A 26,179-nucleotide genomic window follows, 5' to 3' on the forward strand; every position below is an offset into this window, starting at 1 on the left:
CTTCGGATCGTCTTTGATTCGTAGTGCCATCAATATGCACTATTCTGGACAAAGGATTCCATGTAGCGAGATCGTACTAACCATTTTCCATATACATCCTGTGCTTCTATCATTTCATCTGGCAGGGGTTTAGTGGTCTTGGCCGCCAGGTTCGTGAGAAACTGGCCCTTAACGGAGGCACAGGATGTATATTTAATGTTGAAAGCCCCCAATATTGTTCCGCACGGAGCAATTCTCCGCATAGCATGCACCAAGGCCAAAATGATCTCTTCCATCAATGGTCGATACATCGTTGCATTGCCTCGGTATGTTGAGCGTTCAACTCGCTAAAACACCGAGTTTCCCACAGACGGTGCCAATTGTAAAGTCACAATTTGGGGTCCAAGCCCAAAATGTATGGAGTCTTGGTCCAATGAGCCCGATACAATGAATTTGTAGAGAATAGGTTGGAAACTCAAGCCTTAGCGAGTCAGACAAGCAACCAACATGTCCAAATGATAAAGAAAGAAAAGATAACATCCGTTTACTAGGGAGTGTCGTCCTCGAATTTTATCCAAGGAGGAGGTTGATTCTCCATATGTCCCCCCCCCCTTTGTTACTAGTCCCCTCCATTTTATACTATCCTCCTCCCATCTCCACTGTCCACATGTAGATTTAGATTTATGGTGCTGATACTTGTCCCATCAGCCTCTCCCCAAAGTCGTTGGGATTGGTTGTAAAGGCTGGAAAGCAGGGTTCAGTTAGTTGCAGAACACTTAATGCATTTGCAGTAACTTTCTCTTAGATATTTCCATGCCTCTCTTTGTCCTTTTCTTTCTTAATACTTATTCTCTTTCGCGGACTGGTTTGATGCGTCCCCTTCAGATGGCTGACCGTCCCCTTTCTCCTCGGCTTGACCTATCCGAGGAAGAGTTCTTCCTTGGGTTGGGCCCCTGACCTAACACATACATTGGTTTGGGCTTCCCGGTTTATCACCCCCACATATACCTTTAGCTTCACTAATGCAGTCCTATTTTTTTTTTTTTTAAATATTAGTTGTTAAATTTGGCAATATGACAATTTGACACCACCAATATTAATGCTATAAATAAAATTGCAATCCTCAAAATAGAGTAATAATTAGAAATTGCAATCCTCAAAATAGAGCAATAATTATTAGTAGTAATTAATCAAGTTATGCTTGTGCTATACAAAGTGGTACAACTTGTGACACCACATGACCAATTGTGAATGGTAAATAGATGCTATGTAGTACAACTTGTGCCACAAATTGTGCAACTTCATGTGGCACAATGCAAGTTGTACTGCTTTTACGTGATCTAGCATAGCTCTAATAAATCAGGCAAGAATTGGAGGGGGTGGGAGACATGACGAGTGCGAGGGTACAAATATGTCATAATTTCTTTCCAGTGAAGCGGCATGGCAATTTGTACGGAAAGCAATCCTCATCATATAAAATAATATATATCCACTTTAATTTATTTTTTATCAGAAAATATCCACTTGATTATTTATTGGTATGTTATTTTTGTGTATGTATTATGTAAGCCACTCATCCACAAATACTCATTAAATTCCCTTTACCATTTTTCTCCAAACTTTGAATGACCAATTTCTGAAATTGCAGACAACTCCTTTATTTGGCCATAAAAGGAATCTTAAATTTTCTTGAACTAGAGTAAAAGTCAATAATGGTCCCCATAAAAAGACCCTTAAAAAAACAAAAACAAAAACTAGTTTATACTGTATCTCTCTAAATAGTATTGGTCTCACTCTTTCTCTCTCTTAAAAGCATTGGTGGCTTCGTATCTGGTTTTGTGAGACATGTCAATAGCAGCACTAAAAACGACAACAACCTTGAAACAAAGAAAGGAGGTATTACTACATGAAAATAGGAAATCTGGCCAATCCCTTTATCTCCCACCATCCGTTAAAATTTGCAAATTCAATGAGCTACAGCAGCTAGTACTTGGAGTGCTTTTATAGGTAGGGTTCTTCTTCTTCTTCCTCTTCTCTTACCTCAGAGTGCTTCTACAGTTCTGCTTACTTTTCCTTCTATGAGGTGGGTTGGTTTCGGATTCTTGGCTAAATTTGGCAAAGTTCCGCTTTTTTTATTCTTCTATACAAAACCCATCTTTCCCTTCTTTTCCTTTGTCTTTTCTCTTCACAGTACAAACCTTCTCTCTCTCTCTCTATTTTCACTGCAAGACTTGTTGAAGATCTGCTAAATTAATCGAAATTTTGTGTGAAGGTTTGCTTCGATTTTATTTTATTTTTCCTTCGTTTTTTGGATGAGCAAGTGCAGTTTGATTTCTCATATTTTTATAAGATCTTTTTATTTTTATTTTTATTTTTTATTTTTTATTTTTTTTATTTCTAGTTTAATCTGATACATTGAGTTCGAGTTTGCGTTTGTGTACAGGGCCTACAGGCTAATTGTTATTTTGTCTTCTTTTTTTTTTAATTTTTTTTTGATGAATGCTTTCTGTCTTTTTTTTTTGTTTTTTGTTTTTTGTTTTTGTTATTTTGTTCATGTTTTACATTCCAGCTTAATTAATTCTCCATTCTCTATCTTTGATCTGATACTTAATTATTCCGTACAAGTATAATAGATTTTATTTTGATCTTTACCATCTGAAACCCATAACATTGAGTCATTTATTTTCGTACTATATATTCTCGATCTACATATCACATTTGGTGCCTCTCTGCATGAATTTTTCTATTCAAAGAGAGTTTCTATTTCTATAGTACTAGTTTAGACTGATAATTTGGTTTGATGTAAAGGGAAAATGACAAAGAAGAAAATTCAGATTAAGAAAATCGACAACACGACGGCAAGGCAGGTGACTTTCTCAAATTGAGCTCTCTACTCTCTGCAATGCTGATATTGCTCTCATAGTCTTTTCTGCAACTGGAAAGCTCTTTGAGTACGCCAGCTCAAGGTTTCAATCTCTTGTCTCATACATATTTCTACTTATAGAAAAACCCTTTTCCTATTTATAGAATAATATGTCATTGTCCATTCCTTGATCGATTTTTTTCATGCATTCACTATGGTTTTATCATTTCTAAGGTGAGAGAGAGAGGGAAGATGAGAGACCCAGCTGCTCAAAATAATGAGATTCTAAGAAAAAGGCTGAACAAATCAGAAGTGATTGAAAAATTGTACCATGTAACATCAAATAAAGAAAAAAAAAGTACTATAAAATTTTATGGTTACTGCCAAAGAAGAAAAAAATATGAATTCTTTTGGAAAAAAGAAAGAGAAGTGATTGAAAAATTGTACTATGTAGCATCAAATAAAGAAAAAAAAATACTATAAAATCTTATGTTATTGCCAAATGAAAAAAAATATGAATTCTTTTGGCAAAAAAAAAAGAGAGACTTTAATATCACCTGGAAGGGTTTAACGTATGTTGCTGCTACTTATTTTGAAGGTTTTTTTTTTTTTCTTTGGGGGGCGCGGGGGGACTTGTTTTGAAGTTCTACTAGCCGGTTATTGTGTCTTGTAATATTGCTAATCTAACATTTTATTTTTCTTAAGTTTTAGAGTTGCATCTACTTAGTGTAAAGCCTCAATTAGCCTGATCAAAAAAAAAAAAAAAAGCCTCAATTAGCTGCCTCAACTCTTCCTTTAATGCCTAATGGTCTTTGTGCTTTTGCACTTCCACCTCATTGAATCCTCTTTTGTTATCCTGACTAATCTATTCACAGCATTTCTGTCAAAAAATATCAAGCAAAATTATATGACTCAAACTTAGGAGCAAAGCTTGGGATTATAATTTTTTATGTAGAGTACATATGCCAATTTGAACACTTTTTTTTATGTATATATAAAACCTAATGCTAGAGATTCCAACACAAAAATGAGGGATGTTATTATAAATTAATTTAAACTAGGTACGTAACAAGCCCAACCTCACCATCCAATCTCTTTTGATAAACAATTTTCAGTAAACAAACTTCAAAAGAAGTAGACAAAGAGCCTTGAGAACTTTATAAGGATGGAAATGCGAAGTGGACTGTACATGATTTAAAAGACAAATCTTTATCGTGAAACACCAAAAAAAATGTTGTCTTATCAATATCCTTAATTTATAAATTTCTTTATTATTGGCCTCTTCAATAGGCCTGATCTCGTTAAATAACCCTTCTCACTATCTTCTATAGTCATTTGTACATATTAATATCAACTTAGTTGTATTGTTATTCTACTTACAAACAACATCATTAGCCTTGCATTTTGAGTGTACGACGAAAGTTCAAAGGGTGTGCAATTTATTATATTGAGATTGTCAAGTTTTCTTGATTGAGAAGAAAGAAACAAATTATTCTACTCTATGTGAAATATATAAGCAATACTATGATGACAACAACAACAATAGCTAAGCCTTACTCTCAAATTTTTAGGGTCAGACAACAACAACAACATTAGCTAAGCTTACTCTCAAAATTTTAGGATCAGTTAATAAACTAGTTAAGGCTAACAACATATATTCTTTTCCGTAATACTATTTATTTGAAGTCATAATCTTCATTACTTCTTTAAGTGACATGTTCTGTTTTTACTACTTTTAATAATGTTATTTTTGTTTCCTATATCTTTTTTTATCTCCTAAACTTGTATCATACTCTTTCTTACCAATTCATTAATCGTTTTTCTTTGAATATGATGAAACTATCTCAAGTGACTCTCTCTTATCTTTTCATCAATAGGGGCCACCATTATCTTAAAGAAAATTTTCTCATTTCGAATCCTATGTTTCCTTGTATTTTCATATATCCTTATTAATATTCTCATTTCAATTATACTCATTTTTTGAATATATATTTTTTTAGCAGCCTAATTTTAGAACTATAGAGTATAGTTAGTCTTATAGGTGAAGTAAATTATTATAATAAATTTGCAATATTAAAATTTGGAAATGTGTCCAATAGTCGTAAATGCAAAATAGAGACCTTCCAAATTATGTTTTAGAATCTGATTGTCCAAAGAGACATTATTTTAGCTGTTTGCATATTTCTTTGTCCACGTGGCATACATATTACATGTCTCCTAAATCAAAAACACTGATTTCCCTCCCAATGAGCCTCCTAGAGCAGAAACATTAATCTCCCTCAAAATAAGCGCCTAGTGCTACCCTTAGTAATGCGATTTCTAATATGTACTGCATCATTACCATAGGAAAGCTCCTTATACTCTAATAGACCACATCATCACTATATCTAAAGGGGATAAGGGAAAAAAATAATCTTTATAAACCCTAGCACACTCGATTACACTAGAATCAAGTTGAGTTTGTCACCCACATTGAAGGAAATTAGAAGGCACTCCGAGAGAGGATGTTCCATGCACATGAATTTTGCCAGAAGTATTTGTAAAACTTGCTTAGCAACTAATGAGTGATAAGCTGTTTTTTTTGGTTGCTAACGAGGATGTCTAGAGATCTACGAGCAGCTGATTGTTCCTTGAGTGTGTATAGTTTCTATATCCCATACATACCAAGTTATTATAGGGAAGAATTTCTTGTGGGTAACCCAAAAATGCTGGTTAGGAGTCTTTAACTCAAAATTTCATGGATCTCAAGACATCGTAAGAATCACTAGACCAATCCCATGAAGTGACACATGTAAGTTATAAGTTGAAACATTTAACCCAAAGATTTTGGGTAGTAGTTTTAAACTCAGAATCTCACGGATCTCATGACATCCTAGGAATCACTAGACCAACCCCTTGTACTCACATTTAAGTTATAAGCTATAACATTTAATTGTATATAATGCATGAACTATGGAGAATTGTATTTTTTGTTAAAAGTAGTGACTCGGTCTTTCTCTCCCATTTTTAATTTCCTCAAATTTGAATAAATTCATACTTTCTCATAGGTGAATTAATCACTCTCTTTTGAACATGATCAAACTATCTCAAGTGATTCTTCTCATCATTTTTCATCAATAGTGGCCACCACTACCTTAAATCAAATTTCCTCGTTTCTAATACTATTTTTTTTTTTTTTTTGGTATTTTCACTTATCCATCTTAACATCTCATTTAAGTTGCACTCATTTTATGAATATGTTGCTTCTTAACAGCTTCACATTCAGTATCATGGAGCATGGTTGGTCTTATAGCAGTCTTATAAAATTCTCTCTTTAACTTGATATATATTATATGATCGCACAATATTCTTGATGCACTTCTCCATTTTATCAACTTTTCTCTTATCTTATAATTCACATTCTCTTCAATCTATCTATCTTTATGAATTACTAATTCAAATATCAAAAGCTTCTTCTATTTAATATCACTTGACTATTGAATTTACCACCCCTTCATCCTTATTTCTACTTTTGCTAAAATTATATTCCACGTACTCTATTTTAGTCCTATTTAATCTCAAAGCCTTTGGATTCTAGAGTGTCTTGCTAAATTTTTTACTTAGCATTACTCCCCTTCTAATTTCATCTATTAAAATTATGTAATAAAGTAGAAATCAAGGGACTCCCTCATTATTCCATTTAGTTAACTCATCCATTACTAGTCTAAAGAGATATGGATTTAATATTGATTCTTGACTTAAACCTATAGTGATAATAAACTCACTTGTGATGCTTTAACTTGTTTACACACTAGTATTAAATTAGTTCTTCAATCACTAGTCATTTTGTTAACAATTAACACTTAAGATCTTATGGAAAAGTTGTGTCTACCAGCATACATCCACACTGCCCAAGCTGATGCAGCCACCCTCTATCCTTAGGACTGACAACCAGCCAGCCAACCTCTCTGGCCTCTTAGGGCTGCCAGCAGCCCCTTATTTTGACTTCTCGTATCTGCCATGTACCCCTCCTCTACCATTAGGACTGACAACCAGCCAGCCAACCTTTCTGACCTCTTAGGACTGCCAGCAGCCCCTTATTTTGACTTCTCATATCTGCTATGTATCCTGACGCAGGACAACCAGAACAAAATTGAAATAACGGAAAAATAAAAGATATGACCTAGGAGTCAGCACCTAGGCCTTACTTGGAGTCAGCACCAAGCGGGGAAACCACTAGGAGTCAGCACCTAGGGTAGACCTGGAGTCAGCACCAGACCAAAGAAAGACCAAACGGCCATTGTTTTCATTCATCAAAATATCAACTATCCCCTTAAGGAGTACAATAGGTTGCTTATAAAGGATTACTAAACCCTAGTTCTAATTGACTAGGAAACCCTAATTGCCTTATTACAAAAATACCTTTGCTGGCTAGGAAACCTTAATTGCCTTATTACAAAAATAACCTTACTTCTAAATTAAAATACTAAAAGCCCAATAAACTACTAGGACCTAAAACATAAAAATACAATTGACTTGCAAACATAAATAATATTAAATAATAATTCTCTTTCATCTCCCGCATCATATCCTCATTAATTACAACTTTGACTTATGTAACTATTAGCTACTTTATTTCCTAATAGTTAAAGATTATAAATAGGCTAGCTATGTAAGAGTAAAATCAATTTTTGATGTGAATATAATTCAGTTTCAGACCTGGACAGAAACTTGTTTCTCCAGTTTCTCTGTAATTCCAGCTTTAATTCTTAATTTTAATGCAATTCTAGTTCAAGTTCTCAATCAATTGATCTTGATTTCCATCACAAGCACTCCCAAACTTCAATGGAAATTTCATCCAATCCCACTGTTTTTCCTATTTTCATCCTCCTTAATGTGTCCTTTACCTAGGTCATCCTAATTCTTTGAAAAAATCTACAGTATCTATCCTTCGTTGGGTTATTTATTTTGCTCCAATCTTTTATATTGTTAACATTAGAAAGTTTATCAAAATAACTTTTGCATCTTTCTTTTAAGGTACTTTTTTTTTACCAACACTCTTAGATCTTCATCTTTAATGCATCAAATATCATTCAAGTCATGTTTTCATTTCTCAGTGTCTTAGTTAATTTATAAATATTCTTCTCCCTCCTTTGTCCCCAACTTGTTATAAAATTTTACATTTAGCCTCTTGAACAGCCCTTTTTGGTTCCCTCTTCGCCACTTTTAATTTTCATTAGCATCATTGACTCAACATCTAGGTAGGTTTCTATATTTCTCTCTCTTTAATTGCTTGAGCCTCCTTAGTCCCCCGCCAAGTCTCCTTGTTCGGTCGCCCATATCCTATACATTTTCCAAGTCAGTCTTTAGCTACTCTATTAATAACATTAGTCTTTTCATTCTACATCTTATCAACATTTTCATCTAAATTCCACGAGCTATCTATGATCATTTTATTTTTAAACAAATCTTGTTTCTTCCCCTTCAAACCCTACCACCTATTACTTGTATTTTTATTTTTGGGTCTAATTCCTCTTCTTTTCTAGTTTCTCATACAAATATCTAGTTCCACCGCCTTACACAATTTTTACAACATGTCATCAATGAAGTGCCATCCTCCTTTGGCATGAGTAAGGTTGATACTACATAAGGAATCAAGTTTTCTCTAAAATGTTCCTTCTACAAAATCTCCATGACTTCTATATTCAATTCTTCATGCCCCTTCAGATTCATTAAATAGTGCACTTTGTTAGATAGGTTATCAGTACACTAATAAGCTTCCTTTTTTCTTTAGCCACCAATATGTACACCACCCTAGTATTTTTACCTTATATTACAATTGGACAAAGTTAGAAAATCACTACTCTCCTCTTTGGAAGATGTAGGAGCTTTTTATTTATTTATATATTTTTTTTAACTTTCTAATTTTAAAGGTATATGTATTTCTATGGCCATCATATGGATATCATATTGCCAAAGCCACACCCAAAAAGGGAATGACTAACATCCATGGGGATGGTTTCACACCAAACTTCATCTTTATAATTCTTTCCCATTTCAACATAAACAGGATATCTTCTAGTTACCTTTACCTCTTTACCTTTCTTCAACCATGCTTTTCATTAAGGCTTTAAGATAGGGTTCCATATTCAACTTAAATCATGTCCACCATTTCTTGTGCAACGATGTTCTCACAAAATTTTCCATTAATGATAATGGAACACACCTTTCCATGGGAGTTGCATGTGCATTTGAAGATGCTATAACTAAGTCAATCCTTGTTTGAGTCATTTTAGGAATTACAAATGTTCGATGGATCACCTAATATTCACCTTATTCAATTCAATCTCCTTACATTGCATCACCCCCATTATCTTCGTCCAAAAGTCACATACACATGTACCATTTTCCTTGGACATTGGTTTGCAAGATAACCAATTTGCCCACACCTAAAAACAAGAAGATTGTCAACCATCTCGACTCGTTTGTTCACCAGCACAACCTTTTAGAGCTATCTTAGGTTGATATTTAGAATAAAGTTTAGGTTTTGAGCTACCTTCTCCACTCTTAGAGCTTTCACCTTTGAACATCACCAATTGTTGACCAACACAACCTTTTTGTTGATCACTTTGAGCAAGCTTAGCATCAGCGTTCAAAGCTAATAGCTAAGCATCGTGCAATCCCGAAATTTGATTCATCTCTAATTCATCTCAAATTGGCATATCCAATTAGTCAATGTATCTTGATGCAACACTCATCGAATCCAAATCACATAATTTGGGGTATCACAATTTCTCCCTTTCAAATTCTTAATGTCCTTATTAGAGTCTTGTTGCAATGTACGTAGTATCCTTAGGCTACATGGCATTACTAGGTTGGCTTTGATATCATTTGTTACAACTTGAAGAGACCTCTAGTCACATATGTTCTATACTAAAAAAAAACCCTAGTCAAGTTATAATTAATGTTTCTTGCAATTGATTATATAACTAAGATAGAGCTAAACCACTACGCACCCTTGGCGCGATGGTCACTCTACAAGCATAAGTGCTTGTGAGTTGTGGGGAGCAAGGGCCGGGGTTCAAGTCTATAAAAGGGAGCTTTACACACATATACACTTAGATTAAGCTAGAATATAATTTTTATCTTGTATATAAAAAAAAAAAAAAAAAAAAAGAAGAAGAAGAAGAAGAAGAGCTAATAAATGTCCAATATTAAATTTAACATGCGTCTGTACAAAACACACTAACCCAATCCAATCTAGATAATCCGGGGTATTAGTATCACACTAATTCTATTACATTACTCCTTGCACAACTAATACTACCTTTTTTTCAAATATAATATTTTTGAAATTATTTTGACACACTATCTTCATTATATTTTTAGTAATTCTTGTAGAGAATTTTTATTCAACGTATTATACTTACCTTTGTTAAAACACTCAAATAGATAGTAGTCAATGTCTTCATTACATAATATTAAAATGCTACAATATGTTATTTATTATCATTCATATCGATTCTGTAACCATATCAAACAAAATGGAGATTGTACAAACTAACACTTTCTGCATACCTTTTTCATCGCTGTAATAGTGCAAAGCTCTTCCTTATGGATGTAGATTTTATTCTTCTATGAGATTTTACCTGCAAGCTGTAATTTTTAATTGTTGTAACATTTAAATGCAATAGCTAGAACCAAATCAAAAAAGTTTTAAGTCATTTTATTTGATGTTTGTAAATAAGTAAGAAATTAATGTACCCCTTGTGTCAATCAATATAAATAGTTTGTGGGTTCATATAAATGTTCACCTTTTATGGTTTGCAATTAGAAGTTTGCGTATAGTTTGTGTCAATATCATTTGTGGTTCACATTTTAATTGAGAACGCAGTAAGCCTGGATACAACAATAGATATGCAAACATGAGATAAATAATTCTTCAGTCACCAGCTCAAATTTCCTTTTCTTAGATTTGAGTCAGAAATAGTAGTATATTATAGTAATTTATAAGTTCATCCTCATATTCATCTTATTAAAATTAGAGAGAGAGAAAATAATTGAGTGAGCTATCCTTTTGTTGTATGAAGTATGCAGCAGGTAATTGAAAGACATAATCTACACTCAGATAATCTACGAAAAATGGACCACTTGTCTCTTGAGTTGCAGGTATGATGTTTTGAACTTTTTTAGTTGGTGAATAAGTCATGCAGGTAAAAGGTCATAAGAAACAGAACAGTATTTCAATATAATCTTTTTTGAATCTACAAGAAGTTCCTTTAATTCCCTAGGATAAATTTGAAGTCCGCTAGAAAAAAGAAATTTGAAAAAAACCATAGAAATTTGATTAATGAAATTTTGAATTACCTTGATGGTTGCATATAAATAGGCAAGTAGACCCTAAAATACCCTAATTTGGTTTCAAGCAAAAAACTAGGCTAGAAATATTAAAAATTTCCAAAAAAGTAAAAAATTATAAATAAAATCCTACAAACTCTAGGAAACGTCCCAAAATAGAGGAGATCTTATTCTGAATTTTAAATTACAAGTTATATAAAAAAAGAAATAATTATCATAAACAACAAAAATTAATGACTAACGAATGCCTAAATGAAAGAATTTGACCAAAATGTGGCATAGGCCATAGCCATTTCTTAAAACTACCATCCAACAATAGCAAATCTTTAGTCCCAAATTTTTTGCAGTCAATTATGGATCCTTAACAATATATTTGGGTTTGCCATGTGTTTTTCCTTCATTCTATTCCTTCTGAATATGTAGTTTCTATTACTTACTTACATTACTAGTCCTTTTTAACTAATTGTACCAATGTTATTCTTGGTTTTCATCTACCGTTTTTCCATTACCTTAACTTAAATTAACTTCCTCTTTTATGTTGGTGCATAAATCGCTCTCATTTGAACATAACCAAATCTCAAGTCACCCTCCCTCGTCTTTTCATCAATAGGGCCACTCCTTACTTTAAGCGGATTATTTCATTTTGAAGCTTATCTTTATGTGTATTTCCATTTATCCATCTTTGTATTCCAATTGTTTCAATTTAATATTGATGCAGTAAAATTTTATCATTGTCATAAGCAAAAATTATCTAGATTATTTTTTAATCCATTCTCATTAAAATTTCATAACAATTTTGAAACTTACATTTTATTGAAATTTTACCACCATAAGAAAAGATAGGAACTTTTTTTTGAAACACGTAGACTACTTGTGGCACTCCCAAAATGATGACCCTAACATTTTGGGCAGCATTAAATTTTCTTATTGAAAGCTGGATTGGAATTGTGTACATATTTTAGAACAATTGATATATTAAAAGTGCTCACATCACATGACAAAAAAGTGTTCATGAACGGAAATTCTTTATGTTAGCTTGAGAACAGTACCTCCTACACCATGTTGAGCAAGGAAATTGAGGAGAAAACACGTGAATTGAGGTATGCAACTACCTTGCTATCAACTTGTTACTGTAAAGACATGCACATATCACACTAAATTAATGTTGAGAAATGTGTACACCTAACAGGAAAATTAAGGGAGAAGAGCTCCATGGAATGGATATAGAACAATTACGGAAACTAGAGAAAGTGCTTGAAGTAGGCCTGAGCCGTGTTCTAGAAACAAAGGCTTGTCTCTGTGTTATCTCTGTTTACTGTAATTCTTGTGGAGTGTTGAAATTTATGTATATTCTCTTAATATCAGAAACCTTTTTGTCTTTCAGGGTGAAAGATTTCTGGAAGAGATCACTGTCCTTCAGCGATAGGTAATGTTCCAAACTTTAAATTTGTGCAAGACATTTCATAGAATTATTATAATTTTGGGAATGGGTTTTCGGAATAGATCAGTGCCCTTAAGCAAAAGGTCATATAGTTTCAACGAAAAATATCTTTGCTTTAGTGATTAGCCGCTCCATAATCAATGTTATCATGGTAAAATATTGAAATAGTAGGTGGAAAGAAAGAGACAAAGAGAAGGTAAGAGAGAAAGAACACAAGGATTTTATTTTATTTTATTATTATTATTTTTTTTTGCAGAGGAACACAAGAAATTAAAGTGGTTTGATCTTAGAGGCCTACATTAGCAGTAGAAAGTCTTAACCACATCTTTACCATTGAATTATGTGTATTACAATGTATTTATTGAAGGGAATTAGTAGTAGACTAACTCTATGTTAACCCTAGGAATACATTAATATAGTTAGGACTTTGTTAGGACTACAATAATATAATATAAGCTTCTGCACTAAATCCATATTGTTGGTAAATGTGAGTAAATAGTTTTAAATTATGAGTAGTTGTAGAACAAACTATTTTATCATCCAAAATGAATGGTGTTGATGCAAGTTGGTACATTTCATAAAAAATATAGCTGAGCAGTCTTGGATTTGTAAAACTTTTTCAGCCTTTTGCCAAGGTCTTTATGTGCACTGCGTAGAGAAGGAATTCACATGGCAAGCAACCACCATTGAACCTTTAGTTGAAATATTGTCCTCATAATTTCAGAACTGAATGTTAAATTGTTTATCCTATAACCTGACTTAAAACAATTTTGATTGCCCCATAAAAGGGTATCAATTTCTTAAGATGGGCCTCTATAAGAAGTTTGGTACATATAGGCATACTATATTGTATTTTGTGTTTAAGGCTAAGATGTCTTAATAATTTTCTGTGCATCTTATTCTTTTAATGCAGGGAGCCCAACTGATGGCAGAAAACCAACGATTAAAACAGGTAATAAGTCTCTCTCTTTCGTTTTTCGTTATTTTGTTTTCTATTTTTTCCCCTTTCTATTTCAGTCATAAAAAATGTCTCTTCCACAGATGGAGAATATGTTTAGCACTCAAACACATGTACTTGAACAAGGTCGGTCATCTGAGTCAATCAGCAATATTTGCAACTCATCTGATCCTCCTCAAGACAATGACAGTTCAGACACTTCTCTCAAGTTGGGGTAAGTTTGTAAAATTTCATTGACTTCAATTGTTTTCTCTTCTTCTCTTTTTTTTTTTTTTTTTTTTTTGGTGTGGGGGGGGGTGGGGTTTGGATGAAGTATGAAATAAGATTTAGGATTCAATCCAAGTATATTTACATCAAACCTCAATATTTAGGGGCCTTATATTTACTAAAGCATGTAGTTGTAGTTCAATTGAGGAACTTGACCAAACTGAGAAATTTGTCCTTAGGTTTAATTATTTCTCTGGATTTAGCATTACAATAAGTACTAACATACTATATGTTGGAAATAAAACAAATATATTGATGAGTCTTTCCTCTCTTACTCTCATAAACACTCACACACTACTTAGTGTATAGAAGAGACTCACACTCACAAATTAAATAAAGAGAGAGAGAGAGTGGAGAGGGAAGATTATAACACTTTAATATTTTGTATTTCTCTTCAACTCTTGCATAGAACTTGACGGATTAATAGGTTTATATAGTACACCATCCAACCTCTAACTCCCACTACATTTATTTTTTTGACTCTTACATTCATAAATACCACACATAACTTCAATAAACCTCCCACTACATTTCACTTATGAAACTTCCACTTATTTATGAAAGGTTAATTAAAAAGAAGTTTAACTTCTAACATTCCCCCTTAAACTTGTTTTCTTGATTACTCCAAGTAAGGCTCGTAGCTTGTTGAATGTGCCATACTTGAGTGGTTTAGTGAGTATGTCTGCAACCTGATCATGTGACTTCACAAACTCAAGATGAACTTCCTTTCTTGCAATACATTCTCGAATAAAATGATACCTTGTGTCGATGTGTTTGCTTCGGTCATGAAAGACTAGATTCTTTGCAAGAGCTATTGTTGACTTATTGTCCACAAATATCTTCGTAGCTTCATCTTGCAACATCTGCAACTCCTTTAACGAATTTCTAAGCCAAATTGCATGACAAACACTGGAGGTAGCAACAACGTACTCAGCTTCACAAGTGGAAAGTATCACGATTGGCTGCTTCTTGAACTTCCATGTAAATGCAGTATCACCCATATAGAATACAATACCAGTAGCGATTAACTAGTACAACGCCAAAAAGAATGTTTGGTCTTGTGCATGTTAGATACCTGAGACTTCCAACCAAACTCTTGAAGAATGTTGGATTAACCTTCTCTTCATCGTCATGTTTTGATAACTTCACTCCACATTCTACAAGGGTGCTAACTGGATTGGAATTTAACATCTCAAACTTCTTGAGAATATCCTCTACATAACCTTCTTGGGAAAAAAAAAATCCCATCCTCCATTTGTTTCACTTCAATGCTTAGATGATAGGCCATAAGTCCAATATCTGTCATTTCAAACTCCTTAGTCATTGCTTTCTTGAAGTCTTCAAACATACTTGGATTGTTGCCTGTAAAAATCAAATCATCTACATACAAACAAACAATTAAGATATCTCCATTTTTATGCACCTTACAATAAAGCGCATGTTCACGTGGGCATTTAGAAAACCCATTAACTTGGAAATATTTTTCAATTCTACTATTCCAAGCTCTTCGTGCCTGTTTCAGGCCAAATAAAGCTTTTTTCAACTTCAAAACTTTATCTTCCTGCCCCTCTACAACATTGCGAATAGGCTACTCAACCTAAAGTTCTTCCTAAAGGTAGCCATTCAAAAATGCGGATTTTACATCCATTTGGAAAATTCTCTATTGATTCTGAGCTACTAAAGAAATTAGCAATCGTATAGTTTCCAAACGAGCAACTGGGGCAAATACCTCATCATAATCAATACCTTGTTGTTGACTACAACATTTCACCACCAATCTTGCTTTGTATCTCTCTACCTCTCCTTTTGCATTCTTCTTCAACTTGTACACCCATTTTACACCTATTGTCTTCTTTCCATTAGGAAGAGTTTCAAGCTCCCATGTATCATTCTTCTTTATTTCCTTGATCTCTTTGTCCATAGCATCTCTCCATTTTTTGTCTCGCACTGCTTCTTCAAATCCTTTAGGTTCACAATTAGCAAATAGACAAAAAAGTGTTACACCATCTGTAATCTCTGTTGAATTATAAAGATCCTGGAGACTTCTCATTTTTCTTGGTCTTTCACTAGAACTTCCTTCTAGTAATGACGATGATGATGGACTTTCATGAATGGGAGATGATGCTGCTGGTGATGGAGGTGGAGTGATAGGCTCTTCATGAACTTCATTCCCTTGATCTTTCTCTTCAGATAAAGGGAAGAAATCATACTTCTCTTCTTCTTGGGTGCTCCATTCTCATGTGTCTTCTTCATTGAATTCCACATCTCATCTAACAATGACTTTTCCAGTGCTCGAGCTTATAGCCCTTAGAGCTTGGATTATAGCCTATGAACACATACTTCTTCCTTTTATCATCTAGCTTGGATCTCTCTTAATCTGGTACATGTGCATATGCAATGCTCCCAAACACACAAAGATGGGAAACTGTAGGCTTCTTCCTACTCCAAGCTTGTTGTGGGGTTTTTTCTTGTACGCTTCTTGTGGGGCAACAATTGGACAAATAGATTGCACAATCTATAGCTTCAGCCCAAAATTCTTTAGGCATTTTCTTACTCTTCTACATGTTTTTGGCCATATAAAGAATTGAACGATTCTTTCTTTTTGCTACACCATTCTATTGTGGTGACCTTGGAACTGTTAGAGGGTGGCGAATCCTATTTGCTTCACAAAATTCTTTGTATTCATTTGATGTGAATTCGTCGCCTCTATCAGATCTTAAGGACTTAATTTCACGGCCACTACTTTTCTACAAATGCCTTAAATTTCTTAAATGTACCAAATGCTTCAGATTTCTGCTACAAAAATAAACCCACGTTTTTCTACTAAAATCATCAATAAAGAGAAGAAAGTAGTTACTTTTACCTAGTGATGATGGCTTGATAGGTCCACACACATCAGTATGAACAAGTTGCAATGACTTGGTTGCTCTTGTAGTAGCTTATTTTGGAAAGCTCTTCCTTGATTGCTTGCCATGGAGACATCCTTCACAAAGCTGGTTAGAATGCTCAATGGAAGGCAATCCTCTCACCATCATCGTCTTTGCCAACAACTGTAGTCCTTCAAAGTTTAAGTGCCCAAATCTTAGATGCCAAAGCCAAGAAGAATCTTTAAAACAAGCCTTCAAACATCTAATAACATCATGTTGAATATTTAACAAGAACATTCTATTTTTGTCATAGGCACATTAGCCATCACATTATTTTTATGATCTCTTATTAAGCAACTACTATCTTTCAACTGGATATCATAGTTCATCTCAAGGAGTTGTCCCATAATCAAAATATTAGTTTTCATGCTTGGCACACAATATACATCAAAAAACAAATTGATGATCTTCATTCTTTAAACGGATAAGAATTTTACCGATCCTCTTCACTGAAACTTTGGATGAGTCACCAAAGGTAACATTCCCGACCACCGATTCATCAATCTCTTTAAACATCCTTTTATTCCCACACATATGGTTGCTAGCACCAGAGTCAAGATACCACACACCATTTTCTTCTCTGTCTTCTTCTTTGTATGCCAACAATAAAGTCTGACTCCACTTCTTCATTCTTATCTTCAATATAGTTAGCTTTCTCCTTAACAGTGTCAGCGGCATTTTTACATTCAGAAGCATAATGTCCATATTTTTTACAATTATAACATTTAATGTTAGATTTATCATACCTTCTTTTGTATGGTCTTGAGAAACTTCATCTTCCATGATCTCTTGCAGATTGTGAACTTTAACCCCTCTCTTCATAATTGGGAGAGTTTTGACCATTCCTTTGTCCAGATCCTCTATCTCTACCACATCCACGTCCTCGGCTTCTTTGGCTACTTTCACGCCACCCTTTCTCATTCAAGGTGAGCTTTGCTTGTAGGACTTGCTCCAAAGGTTCTTGCTTCTTCTTATTAAGCCTTTCTTCATGGGCTTGTAATGATCCCATGAGCTGGTTAATGGTCACTGACTCCAAGTCTTTTGATTCCTTAATCACCACAACGATATAGTCAAACTTAGAAGTTAATGACCGTAGGAATTTTTCTACCACACAGACATCATCCAAGTTCTCACCATATCTCTTCAATTGATTTATAATTGCCAACACCCTTGAAAAATAATCTTAGATAGATTCAGGACCCATTTGTTACTGTTGTTTATACAACAGTTTTTAGTGTTTAAATAATATTATATGTATTTTCACACTTTTTCACTCACACGTATTTTCAAAAAATATAAACAACGTTACTAGAAATCTCTTACCAAACGGGCCCTTAGATTCTTTCGTGGGCAAACCTTCAAACTCGCCTCTCAATGTTTGAAGGCGAACTTTCTTCATTTTATCAACTCCCGTTAGAGAGTTTTTAAGAATCTCCCATGCTTGCTTAGATGAAGTTGCATTTGCAACTTTCTCAAACATGATTTCATCCAAACCTTGATAAATCAATGTAAGAGCTTGTTTATCTTTCTTCCAAGCCTTTTGCAAGGCTTCCTTTTAGTTTAGAGTCAAAGATTCTTCATCTTGTGACTCCACATAACCTTTCTCCACAATTTCCCATGCATCTTGGGATCCGAGCAATGCCTTCATTCAAATACTCCAATTTTCAAAGTTTTGTTTGGTAAGTCGAGGAATTTGGAATGACACCATCCCATTGGCAATAGCCATTCTCACCATGAACCGATTGGCTCTAATACCACTTTTTTGGAAATAAAACAAAAATATTGATGGGCCTTTCCTCTCTTACTCTCACAAGCACTCACATACTACTTAGTGTATAGAAGAGACTCACACTCACAAATTAAATAAAGGGAGAGAGTGGAGAGGGAAGAGTTAGAACACTTTAATGTTTTGTATTTCTCTTCAACTCTTGCATAGAACTTGACGGATGAATAGGTTTATATAGTACATCATCCAACCTCTAACTCCCACTACATTTATTTTCTAACTCTTACATTTATAAATCCCACACATAACTTCAATAAACCTCCCACTACATTTAACTTATGAAACTCCCACTTATTTATGAAAGGTTAATTAAAAACAAGTTAAACTTCTAACAATATATTCTTAAATCCATTTTAAAGTAAATCTGGGCTTATCTGGTACTAAAAGATAAATTTGGTGGCGAAATTAATGGTTGCAACCACAAGGTGATGTCACTTTCAACTTATCATTGAACAATTTGTCTGTTTGTGTAGCAACTTAACTATCATCATTGACACCACCGCATACCCTTGGTGCGATGGTCACTCCACAAGTATAAGTGCTTGTTAGATGTGGGGGGTAAGGACCGGGGTTCAAGTTTTCAAGAGGGAGTTTCACACACATATACACTTAGATTAGGTTAGAGTAGAATTTCTATATTGTATAAAAATAAATAAATAAATAAAAATCTCATCATTGACTGCATGCCAAGAAATGCATGCTGCTACTATAGAGAAACCATTTGCCTTAGTGCATGTTTCTATGTCTTGCAGGCTACCTCTCCCTAAATGAAATTGAAGTATAGTGAAGATGAAGAAGCATACACAGATTCCCTTTTCTCAAATACAAAAGAAAAAAAAAAGCCATGTCAAAGTAAATATAAATCCTAGCTCAGAGTTGTAATTAAGTTTCTGTAAGACCAATTTATTTCCATCAGTTGATTCAGAGTATGTATGTGGTAAATTTTGGATGCTAAATCATGTTTATGGATAAATCAAATTTGTTTCAATAGAAAATAAAGTAGAAGGTGATGGGAAAGGTTGCTTGTACAGTAGAGACTGATCTTGGCAAGACATACTATTGATAATTTGCATAAGATGAACTGGAACTCAGATGCTTGGAGAGCAGCAAAAGTATTAGTAATTCCAGTAATTTCTTCCAATATCGATGACATGGTAATCCTTAAACAACATATATATTTATACTTTGACAATTGTGCTTATGTTTGTAGGGTTTGCTCCGTTCCTTAAGTTACATAGTTCGAGTTCTTGATGACAATTCAGGGCATGAAATTGAATCACAATTCTGCGATAGGTTTGTTGTACATGTGCGATTGCCTTTGAAGTATTACATGTCCGCCTTCACATTTCTTTATCAAGAATGGGGCTTTTGTGTACATTTGGTTTAAGGTCTATATTTGTTAATGTATACTTTCAAGTAAATCTTGCTCCATCAAATAAGACTTGTGTGCTTCCTATAATTTTGGAACACAGATTCTTGCTACAAATTGGGAAAAATGATATCATAATTCATAATATAATATGATCCCACTGTGCATTTATTATTTCTTTTTATTGAATTTTTCTAGGGTAAATTGTTCTTCTATTTTTCTAGGGTAAATGATATCATATTTCTTTTATTATTTCTTTTCAAGTATCTCTCTCTCTCTCTCTCTCTATATATATATATATATGTACGTATGAGAAAAATGAAAGTAAATTAATATAGCTACATTTTAAATTATATGCTTACATATCAAACCTGCATCATATGTATGTAGTTTGGTATTCACTATCAAGTAAACTCATCAAAATTTTTGTTTAACATGTTAGGGCTAGCTAAGACTTATAAATCAAATGTCAATCACTTTTTTTAAGTCCTTTTTTTTAAAGTTCTTCGTGAAATAGAGAAAAATGGGTTTTTTCCCCCTCACTTTTGGGACATAGAAAATTGAATTCAAATCACTAAAAATAGAAACAAAAACTTGATCCATGAAGGGTTTTCACTAGTTCTTAGTACTTTGGAATAAGAAAGGTTATTAACACCTCTTGGAAATGATGACATTACATAAAGATTAGGGCACAATTGCAACATCTATGATTCTTCAAATTCTGCATGTGAACTATGAAATTTTTAGACTCTTGGGGGGGGGGGGGGGGGGGGGGGGGGGGGGTGGGTTCTGTGGCTTTGGAGTTTTATTATTTGACACAAACACAAAAACACAATGTGGATCAGCTTCAGTTATATTAAAGTTAGAACCGGCTCAGCTAGAAGCCTAGAATAGTTGTAAGAGTCAAATGTGAGAATAATAGCACGCTTATTAATTTCCAAGAATTTCTAGAGAAGTGATATTCTGTTTAGAGAAATTGGACGATTTAAACGGGAGGGAATCCTTTCCCAAATAATTTATTCCACTTGTTACACAAATGTTGAGAACATCTTGGATGGATAAGCTATGGCTTTTTTGCTCAATTTATTTCTGAAAATCAGAATAGATATACAGCCTATTAAAACTGAGTTCCAGTACAGTTCATGATAATTGCTTTGTGCAGACTCAAGGGTTTGCCCCTGATCAGTCATCCTGGGGTTTCAACCAGGAGAAGCATTCATGGTCCGAAAGGTAGCTAATTTGGTTCCCCCATTTGAGGTGCATATCACATTGCATTTCATTTATTTTGAATGTCTACTTCTCAGTAGACAAAATTGAGGCCACGAAGTATTTCTAGTTTTCTACCCTTCCTTTTTTTCCTTCTTTGCTTTTGCAGGGTGGACCCTCAGAAATAAATGTGGCATTAGAATTTGCTGTAAATTCTCTTGAGGTATGTATTTTGTGCCTAGAATTCTAGTACATAGGCTTCTTAATTTGTTTCATAACTTATGTATCCTAGATGCCGTTTCATGTATGATGTTTTATTGATGGTGGCCAAGGTGACATAATAATCAGCACTTGGAAATAAAATGTCATCATGAAAATAGGGTGCCAGGGCCAAATAATGATTAAGTATAAATTCGAGTAAGAGAATGAAATCGTGTTTTGGAAAACAAGTTTCAGAAGTGAAAGTATATCTCTCCTTCGAAAATTTATTAGAAATAGTTTAAGAATCTGAATTTAAACATAAAGTATTTATCAAATCATAACCTTACCAATATGTCAATTTCCTGAACGATAAGTTTCTTGAAAAGTTAAAGAATATAAGTTCAATGACTTGATAATTCTACGTAACAAAATGGGCAGCTATTCGGCAACAAATCTTGAGGAGGGTTTCCCCCCCTTTATTTTTTATTTTTTATTTTTAATGGTGAAAGGATAATTTCTTTTGCAGGTTGTGAACATTTAAGTCATCGGCCACAGTCGTTGTGGAGACATTCGTGCCCTATGAGCATGCAAGATGAAGTACATGCCTACAGGAGCATATTAGCCTTTTGCATGTCTCATATTTTTGAGGTAATTAAATAACAATATTAATGCAGAAATGTTTATCGCTTGGCTAACACATGTGCATTTTATGCTTCACACGTTGAATGGATTATTGAAGATGCCCAGCATTCTTTTATAAACAGGACTGCCACTCTTCTGAAACTTTTTTTCCTTTAAATTTCTCTTTTCCTTACCCAATAAACAAAAGTTGAGGGCTTTTATGACTATTATTAAAATTTCCCTTTAGACATGGTTAGAATGCCTGCTAATTCCTTAGAAATGAGGCTGAATCAACTTTGCACAAAGGTTATGCACGAGATTCACATATGCAGGGGGTTAGAAATACCAGGCAGTTTCTACTTGAATGAAGGTCGTGGACAGAATGGTGCTGATCTTGGTAAGGGTGGGTCTCCATTTGTGAGAAGTTTGTGTAAACCAAACAGCTCATGCAGCTAATGAATGTTGCTCTGGAAAAGACAATACGCAGATTTATAAAAAGTTCTTGCATGTCGTGTGTCTAAGTCTCTTACACGATCCTATTACAGGAATCAGTTAACCATTCCCTTTTGAAACTGCTCACATACCCATAAATAGAACAAAATCTGGCTAAAGGAGAACTCTGTGCATGGTGGCTGCTATGACTTTGTTGACTACATTTGAGAAGTGGACACTGGATTACTCTGGAATAATTAGTGGCCCTTTTCTCACTTGCACTCCCAAACACTCACGCTACTCAAAGAAAGTAACTCAATCACAAAGCACACACAAGGCCACAAGGGGAGAGAGTGTGGAGAGGGAAGTGTAAGAGAGCTCTTTAACACTTGTATTTCTCTTCTTTCACTCCTGCTTTGAAATTTTCTGATGCATCGGTTATATATACTATTCCATCTATCCTCTTAATTCCAACTACATTTATTTTCTAAACTTTTATATTTATAAAATCCCAGACATAACTTCAAGAAACCCCCCACATGCATTTGTTGCAATTTATTTAACTTATTAAACTCACAGTTATTAATGAAATTTTAATTAAAAACAAGTTTAATTTCTAACGTCCCTCCTTAAACTTATTTTCATTATCACTCCAAGTAAGGCTTGTAGCTTGCAGAAGGTGTCATACTTTAGTGGCTTAGTGAAGATATTTGCAACATGATCATGTGATTTCATGAACTCAAGTTGAACTTCATTTCTAGCAATACATTCTTGAATAAAATGACACCCTTGTATTGATGTGCTTGCTTTGGTAGTGAAAGACTAGATTCTTGGCAAGAGTTAGTGTTGATTTATTGTTTACAAATATCTTTGTAGCTTCTTCTTGTAGCTTTTGCAACTCCTTCAACAAACTTCTAAGCCAAGTTGCATGACAAACACTAGAGGTAGCAGCAACGTACTCAGCTTTACTTCTTAGAAGTCGATGTAAACACAGTATCACCCAAATAGAATACAAAACCACTACTACTCTTTTTTTATTGTCCATTTCTCTAGCTCAATCACTATCATTATAGCCAATAAGGTGAATTCTCTTCTCTATCTTCTCCTTTGGAATGGAATTGCAATGAATCTCTTGTTGTGCGCTTGTTAGAGATTTCTCATTCTTCATGTAATTTGAATGTTCTTCGTCTTTGAAGATTTGTGGTGGAATTTTCTGGAGGCATTAAAGCTTAAATCCAATAAAACTTTGATGGAATAGAGTACTTGAAGTCTCTAGGGCTTTGAGTTGACTCCAGTAGAACTTTGATAGTTGATGATTTGGATGAATGTCCATCAAATTCGAATATCTAGATGTAGAAGTTCTTTAGGGCTTTGGAGCTTGATTTGATAGAGCTTCGAAACTTGAAATTATTCTTGCAAGCTTCAGAACTCGATTTTAGTTGAACTTTAAGGCTTGGAGGGATTAATGTTCTTTGTATTTGAAGATTTTGATGTAGAAATTGTTCGTGGCATTGGAGCCGGAATTTGACAGACCTTCAATAGTTGAAATTCTTGAAGTTCTTACAAGCTTTAGAGCTTGATTCTAGCAGAGTTTTGAGACTTATGAATGTCATCCTACAAGATCAATGGGAGCCTCTATTTATAAGAATTTTGAGAAGGTTTAATGGCATATGATTGACTCTGATTGATGACATGTTTCATAATTTAAATGGAGGGAGTTCTCAAAGAGACACATGTACATCGCCATTTGATTAGGCAAATTGTCTTAATTTAAAATAACACATGGTAGCATTTAATTAGACTACTTATGAGTTATGACACTTTAAATTAAAATATTAACATGTGTTGGCATGTGATTGGCTTTCAGTATTCTTTGTAATTTTTATTCAATGACATTTGGAATATTTCATTGGTTTTGAATAACGATAGTGAGACGCATTAAGTAGTACGTGACACATTGTAATTGACCATTTTGAACATATTATAGTGTACATTTGACAATAGATTAAAAACTAGTTTTATTATTATTATTAAATTATGTATTTTTTGCCGGTTTTACACTACTTTTTATTTTGACTTTATTTCAAATAGTCTTATTTTTAGTTTTTTGAAAATTAAGCTAGTTCTTAGCTTTTTACCTCACACTAAGTAAATAAGTTACATAAATAAGCAATTCTCGAACGTGCGTGATGGTACACGGGAATTTGCAATTGATTGAAAATTTCCCAATCTACAATGATGTAATATATACACCACTTTTTATTTGTGTCTCGATGGAATATTCTTGTTATCTAAATGTTTTGAGTGTGCTGTGCCCTGCACTCAACTGAATTATGTTTCTGATTGGAAATTGAAACCATAAATATGTAAATGTCGGCTACCCTCCGTGTGTGATGGACTGATGTCTGATGGGTAGCTATCAAAATGACCTATACCTGCTTGGCTAAAGAGCTAGCTGCATTGCTCTTTTTTTTCTTTTTTCTGTTTTTGGGGTTAAGGGAATGATTTTTAATTTATTTTTTAATTCTTTTCTAAAGTTGTGTTTGACTTTGACCAAAAAATGCAGGTTTTTTTTTTTTTTTTTAACAGTTTGGCTTACTCTTCGACTTATTCTAGTTACTATTCATGGGTCTCATTATACTATTTCAACTAGTTTTTTGTTTTATCTACAATAATTTCAATAAAAAATTTTCAATTTCAGCTAAATAAGCTATTTTTGCATTCTAAAAAGGGTTCTACTAACGTATGCCTTAAGTGCATATGTTCCTAAATTATTTTAGGAAACTTTTTATAGAAAAATGAAAAAGTAACTAACTGATTGACAATTTTTTCAATTTTTCATAAAAAGTTTCTTATTATGAATGGTTAATACAGGCACTAAGGCATACATTAACCGGACACTATTTAAAAAAATTTTTTTTTTTTTTTTTATAAGAAAAAAAAAAAACTATAATTTGATAAAGAAGCAGAAAGTGCAAAAAGTGAGATTGCATTGGGAAATAATTAATTGAAGCTGACCGTGCTGCCCCTTAACCTTTAAAACGCAGAAAGTCCATGCAGTTCTCCGAATCTAGGAGTACGATGCTCTGGGTGGATTGTGGTAATGGCAGGCAAATAGCATCTCATAACAATTAGATTAGAATCATTTAAAATTTGTCAACTACTTAACTTTTATAAAAAATGTTATGAATCTATCCGGAGCATTACTCATCTTATAATAGTTAACAAACACTAACATAATATCCCATAAAAAAAATTAAATAAAAAAACCCTAACATAATAGCCCATGTTTTCTGGACTCTTTCCCAAGCCAAGGCCACGTTAACCCTACTAAGACTGGCAAACGCCTTAATAGTTTTCAACAATTTCCTTACAGACTTTCCGTCCAAAGCTTGTAATATCACAGATGAGCATGTCTGTCACAATCGGTGGCATTTTTAATTAGCCCAAGCGCCAAGACATGGACTAACACTTGGGCTTTATGGCAATGCCGTTGCCTATAATGGGGAGCTCTCAATACACATGCAGTGCCATCTAATTAACTCACTGCGAGCAACAGACATAGTAGCTCCAAACACCATTACACAATCATGTTTGGAATTGCAGATCTTAAAAAGTATGATGAAATTTGAATACTCCCAACAAAGGCCTTAGTTACATGGTTAAAAACCACGCGGAATGGAGCTAACCCGTTCATGGGGCTTTTAAATTATCCTTTTCATTTCCTGGAGCTTAGATGTGGCTAAGATTCTTGGCCTCCCTGCAGCTATGCTTTGGGTCCATTATCTTGCC

General features: G+C 33.9%; 1 pseudogene; it reads left to right on the forward strand.

Moving 5' to 3' along the window:
• Positions 1–1,733: 1,733 nt before the first annotated feature.
• On the forward strand, positions 1,734–24,335 carry LOC126705335 (MADS-box protein JOINTLESS-like; annotated as a pseudogene).
• Positions 24,336–26,179: the final 1,844 nt, after the last annotated feature.

Source organism: Quercus robur, chromosome 11 (genome assembly GCF_932294415.1).
Source record: "Quercus robur chromosome 11, dhQueRobu3.1, whole genome shotgun sequence".
In the NCBI taxonomy this organism is placed as follows: domain Eukaryota; kingdom Viridiplantae; phylum Streptophyta; class Magnoliopsida; order Fagales; family Fagaceae; genus Quercus; species Quercus robur.